We start from the raw sequence: 15568 nt of genomic DNA, 5'->3' as shown, positions 1-15568 counted from the left end.
TATTTATATAAAACTTTTTTCTTTTTTTTTTCAATTTTGGGACTACCTTTTCACAAGAAACAAAACAAACACATTCCCTTATGTGAGAATTTATCTAAATGCTTATATGAATGAACACCCTCTAATATTATAAAGTACATTCAAGGGCTTGTAATGTATCGCTAAGGGCCATTAAAAATATAATTATAATAATAAAGAGTATTTAAAGTATTCAAGACTGAGTTGAACCTACAATTTTTCTAGAAGAGACAAATGTCTCCATCACCACGTGCCATATGTTTTTTTGTAAACAATTGTAATTTAACATTTATGTATTTCTTTTCTCGTCAATCCAGCATGTGTTTTTTATGACAAAATTGTGTCATTTTCACCCCTCAAACCCTCCATGAGTTATACCACGTGTGAATATGTCAACTTTATGGGAGCACCAATTATTTATTATGTATTTTAATAATTAAAAATCCATAACTAACCTAACTATAAATCTATAAATTCACATCAATTTATTCAATTTTCTCTCGATTAATCACATGGAAACAATTGAATACGATGGTTGTTCTTCTCCCTCTTCATCATCATCGTCTCAAACCGAGATCGAGACTGCCGAACAACAACTCATACAATCAACAAACCACTCGAAAAGAAAGTCGGGAAGGAAGAAATTCAAAGAAACGAGACATCCTATCTATAGAGGCGTCCGTTTAAGAAACGGGTCTAAATGGGTTTGTGAAGTTCGTGAGCCTGGTAAGAAATCAAGAATCTGGTCAGGAACATTCCCTACCCCAGAAATGGCGGCCAGGGCTTATGATGCAGCAGCCCTAGCCTTACATGGTGATGACTCACCACTAAACTTTAGTGACTCGGCCTGTCTGATTAGACGGGCCAAGTCATCATCAGCTTCTGATATTCGAGAAGCTGCCCTTGAGGCGGCTTTTGCATTTGGGTCAAAAAGCTATGACACTAAGCCGTCTTCTTCTTCGGTTTTCAGATGGAAAAAGATGATGAACCCTCTATAGCATCATTTGTGGACGAAGAGGTGTTGTTTAACGCACCGAGTTTTTATAATAGCATGGCGGAGGGGTTGGTAATTACGTCACCGGGCATGAAAAAGGGGTTTGATTGGAATGAGGATTTTGATTCTAATATTGATATGACTCTATGGAAGTATTAGAAGAATCGGGTCGACCCGAAAAGAAAAGATACATATGATTAGTATTTAGTTCATTTCAGTTTTTGTTTTTGAACATTGGAGCTTATTCAACAGTAAGTGACATAAGTTCAAAAGTCAATAAAAATGAAATCATTAATTATGCATCAAGAAAGTATATGTAGTTTAGGGGAAAAACCCCTCATTGGAAGCATGCATGCATTACCTCCATTAATCTTGCTATAAGTTTTTGTTCATGAAAACTTTCATGGTATAATATTAGAGGTGGTTTATTTAGCTAAGACAAGTGTAGTTAGTTGAGTATTATATTAATAATGCTTATGCATGTTTTATTTCGCCATGTGATAGCAGCTTTGACCCACTGGTTTTTGCTCTTTGTTGACCGTTTGGTATTTTCAGTATAATCCTAAATTATGAATATTGTATGAATTCATTTTGAGTTATAAGTATTTCGAGAGAAGGAAATTAATAATTCCTTGGTTTCATAGATGATAGATTGCCAGGATTTGGACAACTTTATGAATTTCACTTTCAGATTAAAACATTTCGTGCATAATGAAATCAATAATTGGGTAAAACAAAAAGTAATTTTCTTATGAACAGAAGTCTTTTTTCTGTGAAATTTAAACTGGTAATCCAATCTTTTTTAAAAAGTAGGGTGTATTTGAGGTATTTAATTACTTGGAGGGCTGACTTATTTTTTATAATCACAAATATGGTAATGGAATTTGATAATGGTGAATAAGGATTTACGTATAGGTGAATGAGGATGGTCAAATAAGGGTGTCGGATTAAAAACCTTAATTTCCATTCAAGTTAATTTTCTTTAATATTGACAAATAAGCCTAGCCTATCTATTTGTAATTACCATATTGGCGAATAAGAATGCATTTTATAAATTACTAGTATAAAACTTAATTGAAGATAATTTGCGTTCACATGTTCCATCAAAATATGCATAAAAAAACCAGGCAATATGCATGCATGGAAGATTCTTTGTTGATGGAACTCACTAGCTTTGATCAGCATAGTGAGAACCTAATTCATTCACATTCACAAATATCAAAAATCAAATGCTCATAAATTTAATCATCCATCTTATAAATTACTTTCATATCATATTCAAAATCACCTCTCTTAATTTTCATAGTGAAAACTTTTGGAGATATTTGCTTCTTAACAATCACATTCACATATCACATGCAATATCTCAAAATAACATTCAGTCATTCACATTCATACCTTGACGTTTAAATACCCAGATAATCATTTCTTAAAAAAAACTTCATCAAAATGCCTTTTTGATCACCTTCCATATACTTTTTTTTCATTCACGTTAAAAAATGGCACGATGCTTCAGTTCTAGTCCTTTAGCCAATAATTTGTTGTTTTTGATAAATAATTATGAGTTGGTTACACTTTATATCAACCATAGAATTTTAGAGATTGTGGTGTATTTAGGTTGAGAAGGTGTGATGAGAAATTGTTTAAATAACATCTAGTCAGATAAGCTCTTATCAAATTATGCTTATTCCCCACTATTAAACGAGATTAAGCTTATTCATTATTATCAATGGAAATTAAGGTTTCCGATATGACATCCCTCATTGACCATCTCTTACACACCTACACCCAAACCCTTATTCGTCATTATCAAATACTATTACCCTATTTGTGATTAAAAAGAAAAGTCAACCCCGCCCAATCAGTGATTAAATACCTTAAATGCACCCTACTTTTAAAAAAAATCGTAATTCAATGTGTCGGAATTAAACAAAGTTATTCCTTTATATGTGTATCGAACCATTACAATAGTTGGGGTGAAATCACTCTAATTATCGTCCGAACGGATTACACATCCGTACAGCCTAACATCACTTCTAACAAAGAGCCTGGTCGTACCATCCATTCGGATATATAAATTCCATGAATGGATAATAGCAAGCGACCATGTGTGCGTCCCTGACTAACCGGCCTGCGGATTGGACATACACAAGCTTAATACGAAATATAGTACAATGACCTTGATAATATTATCTAAACCATGTTGTGCATCAGACTAGGTTAACCATGCCTCGTGTTAGAATAAGGTATGAACATCAAAATCATTAAATGCTAATACCAACCACACGGTCCACACCACAACTATAAATGCCCTTCAACAATCAGAATAGCATTGACTAACTCAGTTATTATTCTTAATACATACCATATACTTATCCTCTCATCATAGGATGGTCACACGATACCCCTATCATATGGCGAGTCTAACGACGTTGTTCATCTTGGCAAGCCCATGTCCAAAGGTTATCTCATTGCTCCACAAGGCCACGATGATCAAGAGATCCCTCGATACACCGTTTCAACATTACGATTACTTCATTTCTTGCTTTTAGGTTTTTAGTGTTGAAGCTTATTCAAATGTAAGTGTGTAAGCTAAAATAAATAAATCAATCAATCAAGAAATGAAATGATCATCATTAGTTAATCATCAAGGAAAAGCATCATTGGAGGCATACGTGCATTAATTAATTATTGCCTAACCTCCATTGATCTTGCTACGGGTTGAGCTTTCTACTTGTTTATTTTATAGAAAACTTACGTGTGCTCTCTTATGGTGATTTAGTTCATAATTTATTTAGAGAGTACAAACAAATGCAAATTAAAAACTACATGGTGCATTAATAATGATTAAAGGTGGCCTATTTAGCAAATAAAAATGTAGTTAGTTGAGTTATAGCAGCTTATCCCAATGGCTTTAGTATCTTTTGACCAATATAATCTCCTTACAAACTTTGTTTGACTCGTTTCCTAACTCAATCGATCTCCATGTGTTTGAATCTTATATTCAATCTATAAAATATTTTATGATTGTATGTATCTTTTATTTTGTTTGTTGGTCATGATCTACTTTGAATAATAAGATAGTTATTAATGTTTGATATTATCATTAGTTAGTTAGCTTTATTATTAGGCCATCCGTCGAGGGACGCTTTGGCAATTCAAAAAGCCCCAAAGCACTTGGGAACACCGCCCTCGGGACGCTTTGGGCCAAAAATGGCTTGGGAGCTTTGTACATGGTGCCATGTGGTTGAAGAAGGTGGGCTGGTGGAGACACTGGAGTTACTTTTTTTCTAGCCAATGAAAGAAAATGTGGTGACGCTATGGGGTGACACCACTACACCCGGTCTTATGCTTTTATTTGCATCTCACTATATAATAGACCTAATTTCAGTTATCAAATAATATGTGGGAGCTGAAACTCTAATTATTATATCTGTGGTAATAAAAATAAACTTATGTTCACACGACATGACAGTAATGTAACGGATGGCATAAAGCTTATATTATCGGTCAAAACGCTTGCTATATTTTATTTAACGATATCATCTTGGTAGATTAATATGCTAATTCAAAATTGCCTTATTATTCTTATTATTTTCATTAGAATAGTATTGTGAAATTAGCATCTCTATTTGATTAGTCATTGATACATCGTATGATAAAACAAACCCACATTATCAGTCTTTTGTCCAATATTAAAAGCTCAAAAAGCCCACAATCACCATCTCTTGGATTATTCCCATCATGAAAATTCCAATTCTTGAAAAGAAGTTAAATAAACAAAAACCTACAATTAGTCAACTTGAAACCCTAATTATTATATTTATATATAACTAGTGTCATATCCGGCGCGTTGTGCCGAAGCAGGTTGGTAAAATATGGGCGATACTGCGGTAGTAAGGCCCAAGTGATGTCGGTCCCGGAATTGAGGCAGTAAATCAGCGTGAATTCGGTTGGTTTCGGTTACGTGCTTTATAGAACTGGAACTAAAACCAAAAAAATATATAAAAACTGAGGTGGATCAATTGGGTGACGTCGGTCGGTAAAACCCGAGCGTTGTTGATCCCAGGGGCGTTGAGGCGGCGAGTCTACGCAAATTCGCTTAGTCTCTGTCACGTTTGTTACAGTGCCGGATCAAAAACAAATAAACAACGAAATTGGCATTCGGTCGGTTTTCGTTACCTTCATTTCGGTAGAGGAACAAAAACAAAAGGTTTTCGTTACGTTCAGTATGGTAGAGGAACTAAAACAAAATACGGTAAGTCTACACGAATTCGGTCGGTTTCCGTCACGTTGGTTATGGTGTCATAACTAAAACAAAAAAAAAATCGACATTTTGTCGGTTTTTCATTACGTTTGTTATGTTACTGAAAACAATACCATTAATAATAATAATATAAGCAATTGACAACTTTTGTGGCACAAGTACCCTATTGGGCCACCTGTCGGCATCGTATTAGCCCTTGAATTTTGTTATTTTTTTTCTGTTTTAGTTTCGGTATCGTGGTGAACATAACGGAAACCGAATGTACTAACTGAAAACTCAAGATTGACAACAACAGGAGGTGCTAGTGAGAACACACCTGCAAGTTCAGTTCAGTTAGTTAGCCATGCTTATTTCTACATTATACGCACAAATGAGCCTAGGCCAACATAAAAAGTTCTAATGGTTTCTATATCTTTAGGTCATACTCTTAAATGCAACATCAGTGCGGTTTAATATTCCATTTGGCGTCTCTCCAATGGAATATTAAACCGCACTGATGTGGTGTATCTATGTCTCATAATATAGAGCGTTGTTATTCATTCGAGCATATATATATAATAACTAGTTTTTATCCCTCCGTAGTATGGGGTGTATAAATTTTTCGTTTATAATATTGTGAATGTATTTTTTGGATTTTAGTTTATTGATTGTAAGAAGTACGTTAATAATATACTTGAACCTGTTTTGATTAATTATGTTGGGTTATGTTCATTTTTTAATGAAACGTTGAATGACTTATCTACTTAATTTTTATATTTATTCCTTTATGTTCATTTGTTATAATTTGAATATTATTCTGTGAAACTTTTCATTTAAGTTAAACTTAAAAGAAAAAAGAATCGTGTAACTAGATCCATATTGAGAAATTAAATAAGGGTTTGATTACGGGGGTTATTTTACATTTTAGGTTTCTGATATTTATATATATTTTTTGTATTTTAATTCTATTTATTAGAAGAAAATTAATAATATATATTTAGGGTTTAATAATGAAAGAGTTTCACAAATAAATGAGATGTTATAATATGTTTAAAAGCTATCCGGGTTTGATGAGACCCATGACCCACTTATTTTTTTTACTATAAAATTGTTTCATAATTATAAATAATATCTTTTAAAAAAAATCGGATATTAATTTTTATTATATCCCTATTTTATAGGATTTTCATATCAAATATTTTGTGAGATTAATTCTTAATATAACGAGATGTTATAACCCGTTTAATGCTATCTGGGTTTAGTGAGACCCATACCCGTGAATTCGGGTCAAATGCATGAGAAGCCACCATTAACAAATAAAGCAATCTGATAACTTGAGAGAAAATAGGGAGTTTTCGTTTATATATATTTATTAAGATTAAGATTAAGATATTTTTAAGGTGTATATGATGAGCTATAATAAAGTCTCTTTTAATAGTAAAATGGGTTGAAATTGCTACTTGTGTGTTATAAGTCCAACATTATAGTTTTGTGCTATATGATCACAAAAGTAACATTATTTTTTACATCTTTACCCTTTGACGGTTTTGCTCTCCGGGCTTGTGGCAAACACCCACTATCCTTTAAAACTACCGTTGGTGTACCGGTCCTATCCAACTTAGACGGCAACTTAATGTCAAAGACGATCCTAATTCTATCAAAACTGGGGGCAAATTCGTTATTATAATCAAACACCTTATTTAATTGTTAGTCCAAGTTTTGTGAATCTAGGGAAACCCGAGTAATTTTATGAGGTCCCAGGCCTGGCCAGAGGGGTGGGCAGAGAGGGAGACGGCCCACCGCTTTTTGAGGCTTAATAAAAGTTAGCGCGTTTATACATCTATAATATATACAAACGAAGACATAAAAATCCTACGTGTCGCGATATGGTTGCTCCCCCATTTTTTGGAGTCACCAGATTTGCTTGATTTTTAAATGGAGGCTTCTCATGCATTTGACACGAATTCATGGGTATCGGTCTTACCAAACCCAGATATTCCTTAAACGAGTTATAACATCTCCTTAAATTAAAAATTATTCTCACCAAATTATCGATGTAAAAATCCTATAAAATAAGATATATTAAAAATTAATATCTTATTTATCTTAAAAAAGATATATATATTATTTAAATTAAAAAACTTATGGTAAAAAAAAATAAACGGGGCTTGGGTCTCATCAAACCATAATATTATTAACTTTCAAAAATATTATTAATAATTCAAAAACCAATTTTATAGTAAAAAAATAAACGGGTATGGGTCTCATCAAAACCATATAGCTTTTAAACCGGGTTATAACATTTCATTTATTTGTGAAACAATTATCATCAAACCATAAGTTTATAATTAACTTTCATACAATAAAAAAATATAAATTCAAAAAATAAATAAATATTAGAACAAACAATATCAAACAACCCCCGTAATACAGAGGATAAAAGCTAGTATATAAATATATATATAATGTGTTCCCTGTAGTTCAACAACTTTAATTTTACTCAATTGGTAAGCATTCATCCATTAAATTAAAAGTGGGTTGCCCAACTTCAATTCCTCTAATTTTTCAGTTTCATCTCAATAGTCATATCTTTTTCTTTTTATATTTCAAGAAAAGCGATCATATAACTTAAAACCAAAAATGGTAGGGTAACTTCACAGTTCGTTTAAATATTTAGATTAAATTATTTTACTAATATACCTTGTTTTGTTTATTGTTTCACAATTATCGTCGTATAATTTACTTTATATACGAGAGTTGTTGAGTTTATATTTTAGAATTCTCATTTTTTAGGGTTTCTCAGAGACGACCCAGTCCCAGCTGAGCTGACCCACATTGGAATATAGAAGTTGTGATTACTTTGGATAGTGTGATTATGTAGATAGTGTTGAGGAGCTTGTGCATATAGTTGGAAGCAGTTCGGATGTGGTGTTAAGGAATCCGAACTAGCAAAGACGGGTTGGCGGGAAAAGATGGAATAACCAACCAGCCAACGCGGGTGGGCTAAGTATCTAAAAAAGAGGGGGAAAAAGGTTTAGAAGGGCATACTTGGCGTTTTTCATTTATAATGTTTTTTATTATTATTCTAATTTGTTATGGGCATGTGTGTCATATTTTTCCAAACATACATTTGGTTGGTTTAGGTATTAATGAAAACAAATACATATTTGGATGTATTATTTATCTACTAGCCTTATTGAAAAGGCCTAGTCCACAGATGTTAATTATGCTTAAATAAGTAATTTTAATATGATAACAATCTAAATCTTTAAATAAAAATGGTTTAGGATGTTTTATGTTCCGTCAAGGTCTTATTTGTTTGCAATAAGTTTTTAACGGTTGAATAATATGGAAGCTAATTCCTATTCAGATAAAAATGTCTAAAATTGTTTTGATGACGGGACGAATGCAACACATTTAAAATGCTTCATGTTTTCAGCTGACTTGATGTATACTTACTTGCAAATATTGTTGCTAAGTACAAGTAAACATTATGAATCAAAGATTCAAACCCACACAGTGTTTCAAACAACTGATTTCTTTTAAATTATTTTCTCTATTTTTATTCTTAATCAACAACACATAAATGAGCATCATATGAAAATGATTGGTATAATAAGAAAGTGAGGGTGAGTAGTCTAAAGTAACAAATAAAGTTGTTAAAAATGAACAAAGTTTAGGGCATAATCAACTTAAAAAGATTTTAAAGATTTATTAGGGTATATTGAGAACTATATAATAAAAATTCTATAGAAAAAAAAAGAAAATCAATCATTTGTCAACCTCCCGTCTCTCTCTTCTTGGTCTTCGGCTTCACTAAATCAAATTTCATACCCAATACCTTCGGAGTTGATTGGGGTGCATTAAGGGACCTGAAGTGAACCCGATCTTCACTCCAAACACCTTAATCTTCTAGGGTCTGTTTGGTATGAGGTAATGGAATGGACGTGGTAATGGAATGGACAAAGAAATGGAATGAGTTATTATCATTCCAATGAAATGTTTTGTTATCACATAAGAATGAAATGAATCATTACTTTGTATTGTTGGTAGATAAGAAAAAAAATAAAATTAAAATGGTAGTGAGTGGTGGTGGTGGTGGTGGGAGCGGTGACGGTAACGGTGGAGGTGGTGGCGGCGGTAACAGTGGAGGTGGTGGTGGGCAGCGGTGACGGTGGGTGGCGTGTGTGATGGTTGGGCGATAATTGATGGATGCGGCAGGCGGCTGGAGGTGGTGGGTGGCTGGCACTGATGGCGATGGTTTGTGGAGGTGGGTGGTGGCGGTGGTGGACACCGATGGTGGTGATTGGTGGCAGTGGCAGCGGTGACGGTGGGCGGCATGTGTGATGGTGGGGCGATGGTTGATATATGCGGCGGGCGGCTGGCGGTGCTGGGTGGCTGGCATCGATGGCGATGGTTGGTGGAGGTGGGTGGTGGCGGCGATGGGCGGCGATGGTGGTGGCTGGTGGCAGTGGCGGCGGTGGTTGGTGGTGGTAGTGGGTGTTGATGTTGGGTGGTGGTGGTGTTGGGAGGGTGGTGGAGATGATGTAGGGTGAATGTGGGAATGAAATGAAAAAAACATGAGGTATGGATGGAATGAAATTGAGGTATTTTAGAAGGAATGGAATGGACTAGGTAATGGGTCATACAATTCATTTGGTCAACCAAACACACTATTTTCCATTCCCTCACAATAGATCATTGCATCCATCCTGCATTCCTATATACCAAACGCTACCTAAAAGTGAATAGTTTAGACGGAAAAACTACTAACCAAAATAATATCAATTTTTTACATCTTAATACTATCTAAATAACACCTTCTAAACCTCAAACATATCAACTGGTACATTACATTTGAGTTCAGTTGTTCATTAAACAGGATTCACTAGTTTAATAAACTGATGCTATAGGTCAAACCAAAGTTATTTCCAACTTAACGAGACCAAGTGTTGTGGTGAGGTGGGGGACGCCACTTTCTACCACCTCACCTTCAAATTGGCCTCCAAAACATTACATCCAATTTAGAGCGGCATCATATACATAAGCATTTCCTTAGAGTAGAGATGGGCAAATAAACCAGTTAACCAAATCGACTAAAAAATTGAACCGTAACTGAACCAATTTGAAACCGATTGAAACCATAGGTTTGAAACCGGTTTGTAATCTTCTTCACCAAAATCGGGTCCAAACCAGTTAGCCGAACCGAAATCGATCGTAACCTAGTCAGCAGCCCGAACCGAAACGATCATAAACCGTTTTTGACTTTTGTTGACCAAAAAACCGATTTCAACCAAAACCGGTTTGTACACCTCTACCTTGGAGCGCCAGTAGAGTAACACACAAAGGGTGGTGGGACCACAATCAAGTCCAACTAATGAGAGTAAACTTTTTTAATCTAACCTATATATTTATAAAACCAAAATAATTATAATAAACTTGGTTAGCTAAACATTTTAACTACACATAATTCATGTGTGTGTTAGTTTTTCACCTTCTATATGACATTAACATAACAACGTTTTTGATAAACAAATCATACTTGGTAACATAGAATACGTCCGATCCAAGAGGGTTCCAAGTAATCATAACTCAATAAGTCAAAGCACCATTCATGTAAAATACACATAACTTATTAACCATACATACATTTCCAATGTCGGTTTCATCTCACCTTATTCCCGTGACATATTTACACTCACAAGTTTACACTTAATAATTAATAATAATAATAATAATAATAATATCATATCATCAACAAGCGTTTACAAACCGTCATATCAGCTTCACGTCAGATTTCAAGCTTTTTTCAAAAACCTCCAATTTATTCCACAACAACAAACCTTCATAAACTGCCACATTATCACATAATAATCCTCAAATATCGTAAAAATTCAAACCATATGATGATATGGAGAAAGGGTTTGGGAATTTAGGATTTGGATTCTGATGTTATGATTTGGGGATTTAGGGTTTACAATATATAAGCATTTAAAAGAAAGAAAAAAAACAAAGAAAATAACGAAGTTACCAAATTATCCCTGACTTAAAGGAAAAAATAGACGGTGTTAGAAAAAAAGTACTAAAAATGCAAGTAAACTGAGGTAGCCATTTGCACAAAATAAAGAATATGTACTAAAGTTGCGTAGTTGGCCAAACCACAAGTAATAAAATGACACTTAACTCTTTTGTCTTTTTTTTCCTAACGGTGACTTTCACAATTAAGCTAGCACTGCATGACCAAGTCACGCCCCACCTCTCCACTCAGGCCAGCTATGTTGACATGATCGGGATCCACGCTGGCATCCAAGTTTGGCTTGACGTTCCCGGTAAAACCCAGTTTGCTCACCCCACCCAAAGGCACGATAGGTTTTTAATGCTTTGGAAAAATCTCGTCGGAGTCAGGATTCGAACCTAAGACACCCGGGTCATCCATCATGTTCCTGCCCCGCTGGTTAAAATAAATTGTCTTTTATCATATATATTAAATATTAATTATTTATAATTCATATTTGGCATATAATACTTAAATAATAGAATTTATTATAAAATTAAATTAAAAAATTAGATAAATAAAGGAAAATGCCAACAGTATGTTTATTATCTCTTTGGAATCTTCAATAAATACACCCTGCTTGCGGTGCACGCATATAATATATATATGTGTGAACCCTCAGGTGGGAAAAAGTGAAATTGCACTAATTTTGATGTTATTTTACTAATCTCGTGAAAATAACGTTAAAAGTGGCGGAATGTTAATCATGCATTATGTGGTGGCATTGATAGTCGAAAGACAAGGTACATGCATCAATCGGTCGGTGTCCCGATGGTTGAGTGTTATGTGTCTTATGTCCAAGGCTTGATGCAAAACTACTATCGAGCCGGGGGTCTCACCGGAAACAGCCTCTCTATCCCTGTAGGGTAGAGGTAAGACTGTCTGCATCCTACCATTCTCAGACCCTATCATAGCTTTGCTACTGGTGGGATATACCGGTTACGAATCTTCGATCAATTTTCAGATCTAAACCATCATTGAAGGCTCAATTCCTATCTCTTTTTCCTTTGATTATTTCAGTACATCAGATCTCTAAGTCGCTACCATTTTTCATTCATCTTTCCTTCCTCTTGTTTCTTTTCTATTTTATTTAAGGGGATAAAGCTTAAATAATAGAATTCAAAACCCACGTCTTAAATAACTACCATTACCATCAGTCTAATTCGATTCCATTCGATCTGTTCCAACTCATTTCTGCAGCTGCCGTTGACGACCACCACCACCGCATCAGCTGTATGTTCATCCACAGTGTACACTCTTTCTTTTCTCACTATTACTACACTCATGTAATCACACAGATCTGGTTCTATACGTTTTGTTATTATTTGATCATGTGATCTGTAAGATTTAGGTTTAGCTGAAGAACTATACTTACAAACGTACACTTAGTTGTGCTAAGTACTGTTTAGGGTGTTCTTCGGATTCGTTTTTCGGGTTTTGGGTTTTTGGGTCGGGTTATTCGGGTTTCAAAGTTTAAAATCTTGACCCGAAACCCAATCCAAATCTCTCACGGGTTTTTTCGGGTTGAGTTAATCGGGTTTTGAGTATCCTAGAAATAAAACACAAAGCTAATTTTTTTTTAAAATGTGCAATGTTAAAATTAAAACAACATATTCTTCTTTGCTTATAACACAAATAATCAAATAATAAACTAACCTAACTTGATAAAACAATTCCAAAGAAGAGTAAAACTAACTCGAACCGTAATTGTATTCAATCACATGATTTGGTTGTTCGATTACGGTTGCTATTAATAATAAACGAAAGAAATAAATTAATAATAAGCAATTGATCCATAATAGTTCGAATGACAACAGCTGATTAAAGCCAGATTTTGATAACTTTAGTGGCTAAGACTTAGCCTATTATACATAAAATTATATTTAATTTCAAAACTAAAAGTTTATTCGGGTTGACCCAAATCTTTAAATCAAACCTGAGAACCAACCCGAATTACTTCGGTTCAGGTTTGGGTATGGGTTTTTTCGGGTTGGGTTTCTGGTAAAAGTGACAGCCCTAGAAGGTATTGAGTTGATTGATTCGATTCGGGATGTTGTTTGGAAGGAGGCTTAGAATTGTTATTGCTTACAAGGTATGCTATTATATCTATGGAAGTAGTTTGCCTTTTTATTTGTCGTGTTGATTATTTGTGTTGAATTGATGTTAGAATTTGCAGACTTGGTTAATGTATTTGTTAATTGTTAGATCTTATGAGAATTGGTTTTAACAGCAGATGAAATGACATCATTTGAGTTCTGTTAGTTTCGACTCTAGATACAACACTCGGCTCGAGCACGATAAAGCTTGACTTGTGTCAATACTCGGCATCAGCTTCATTACCAATGTTTTGAAACCCGGACCGGACTTGCCGGTTTGACCGGGACCCGGTAGTGATACCGGTCCGGTTCGCATGATAAACCGATTCACATGATAAACTAGTTTTCTAACTGTCCGGCCGGGTTTGATGGTTCGCGATTCGACCGGAACCGGTGAACCGTCAATTGAACCGGTAAAACCTATATTTAATTATCAAAAATGAATAACTAGCCGGGAATCGAACCCGGCATTGTCCGAGATGAATGTGTTAAAAGACTACCCACAAGCCATCCATCCACTAAGCCAGTTAACCGAACTGGTTTGAAACCGATTATGTAGAAACCGGTTTGTGATTTTCTCCACCAAACCGGTTAACCGAACCTCAACTGGCAAAAACCGATCAAAGTCTGAACCGAAACTGATCAAAACCAGAACCGAAATCGATCATAACATGGTCAAGAGACCGTTGACGACCACCACCACCGCATCAGCTGTATGTTCATCCACAGTGTACACTCTTTCTTTTCTCACTATAACTACACTCATGTAATCACACAGATCTGGTTCTATGAGTTTACTGTAATGTTTTGGTCTTTGTGAGAAAACTATGTGGAATAAATATACAATAAAAATAGTTCTGGAAACCTAACTCATGTGTGCTTTTGTGACGATTTTTGGTGAATTAATTGATATGTTATGATCTGTTGAATAGAGTAATATTTCAAGTAGAAATCTGTCTTGATAAAACTAGCTGCTGAACTATGTGAAAATACATGAAACGTGTTTGTTAATAGATAATTGCCATGTTTTGACTAAATTGCCCTTGTGGGGAGATAATTTACTAGTAATGTACAATGTTAGTATTTGATGCTTAAGTAGTTGTATACACATGTAACGTGTCACCAATGTGTTTGTCGAGTCACACATAATTCACAAACGAAACACGAAACGTATCTGATGCATAGGTATTATGTGCCGAGTCTAGAGACTCAATAGTAGTTTAAATTCTTAGAGAATCTCATTTTTGTTTTAGAGCACTAGTGATGATTTTCTTTGACGCGCATCTCTCGAATTTGTTTTTGAATTATTCGCAAACAGTGAGTTTCACGTCCCCTTTTTACTCTTTAAACGCTTTTATTAGGGGGGAGATAACATACTACAAATGCTTTAGATTTTGTTATTAGTTATATATCACTTGTAAGGCTAAGTGGCAAACAAACCAACTAAAGTCCTTCATAACATCGAACCGTTTAGTATTTGTATAATAGCGAGTCACTGTTGAGTAGTACTACTGGGTTTGATAAACCCCACCCAACTCTAAACTCGACGGCAGGTCGAGTGGGTGTAATCTTGGCTAACACATTTTCCATGGTCGTGGTAGACATGGTGGCAAGGCAATTGATAAACAGTCAGCTTCGGTGTCGAACACTTAGTAATACTTGTTTTATAGGCTAGCTACCTATCGATATATAATTGACTTAACATTATCTGGTAACGCAAACGCAAACACTTAAACGTAAACGTTTTCCTTTATTTATATATGTGAACTCACCAACCCTGTGTTGACACTTTTAGTATGTTATTCTCAGGTAGCCGAGGCGGGCGCGCGGTATAGGGACATGCATTTCATTGAACACTATCGTTTTGAAAACTTGTTTTTAAACTTTTATTAATTTGGTTTTAAGTCGTCCTGCGTGACGCAACACTTGGCTTATGATTTACGCTTCCGCATTCATTAAACTTTAATATTTGTGGTTTAAAAACTTTGAATATGATGTTTGATTATAACTAATGATTCTGATCATGTTAGTTCACACCATCTGACGGTAAAACTCCGTTAGTGGATTTTGAGGGTGTGACAATCAAGTTCCAAGCTTCCAAGTTTCAATTGGTCTTTCTTCTCAAATCTTCAATTCCAAGCAATTAAACCTACACACAA

At 34.8% G+C, this 15568-nt stretch overlaps 1 pseudogene; it reads left to right on the top strand.

Moving 5' to 3' along the window:
* The first annotated feature begins 527 nt into the window (after positions 1 to 527).
* LOC143578346 (dehydration-responsive element-binding protein 1B pseudogene) lies at positions 528 to 1196 on the top strand (annotated as a pseudogene).
* The last annotated feature ends 14372 nt before the right edge of the window (positions 1197 to 15568 follow it).

The sequence above is a fragment of the Bidens hawaiensis genome, unplaced genomic scaffold, assembly GCF_021521415.1.
Source record: "Bidens hawaiensis isolate Kalapana, Puna unplaced genomic scaffold, B.hawaiensis_p1.1 tig00029147_1, whole genome shotgun sequence".
NCBI lineage: Eukaryota > Viridiplantae > Streptophyta > Magnoliopsida > Asterales > Asteraceae > Bidens > Bidens hawaiensis.
This window is presented reverse-complemented; position numbering and strand designations above follow the sequence as displayed.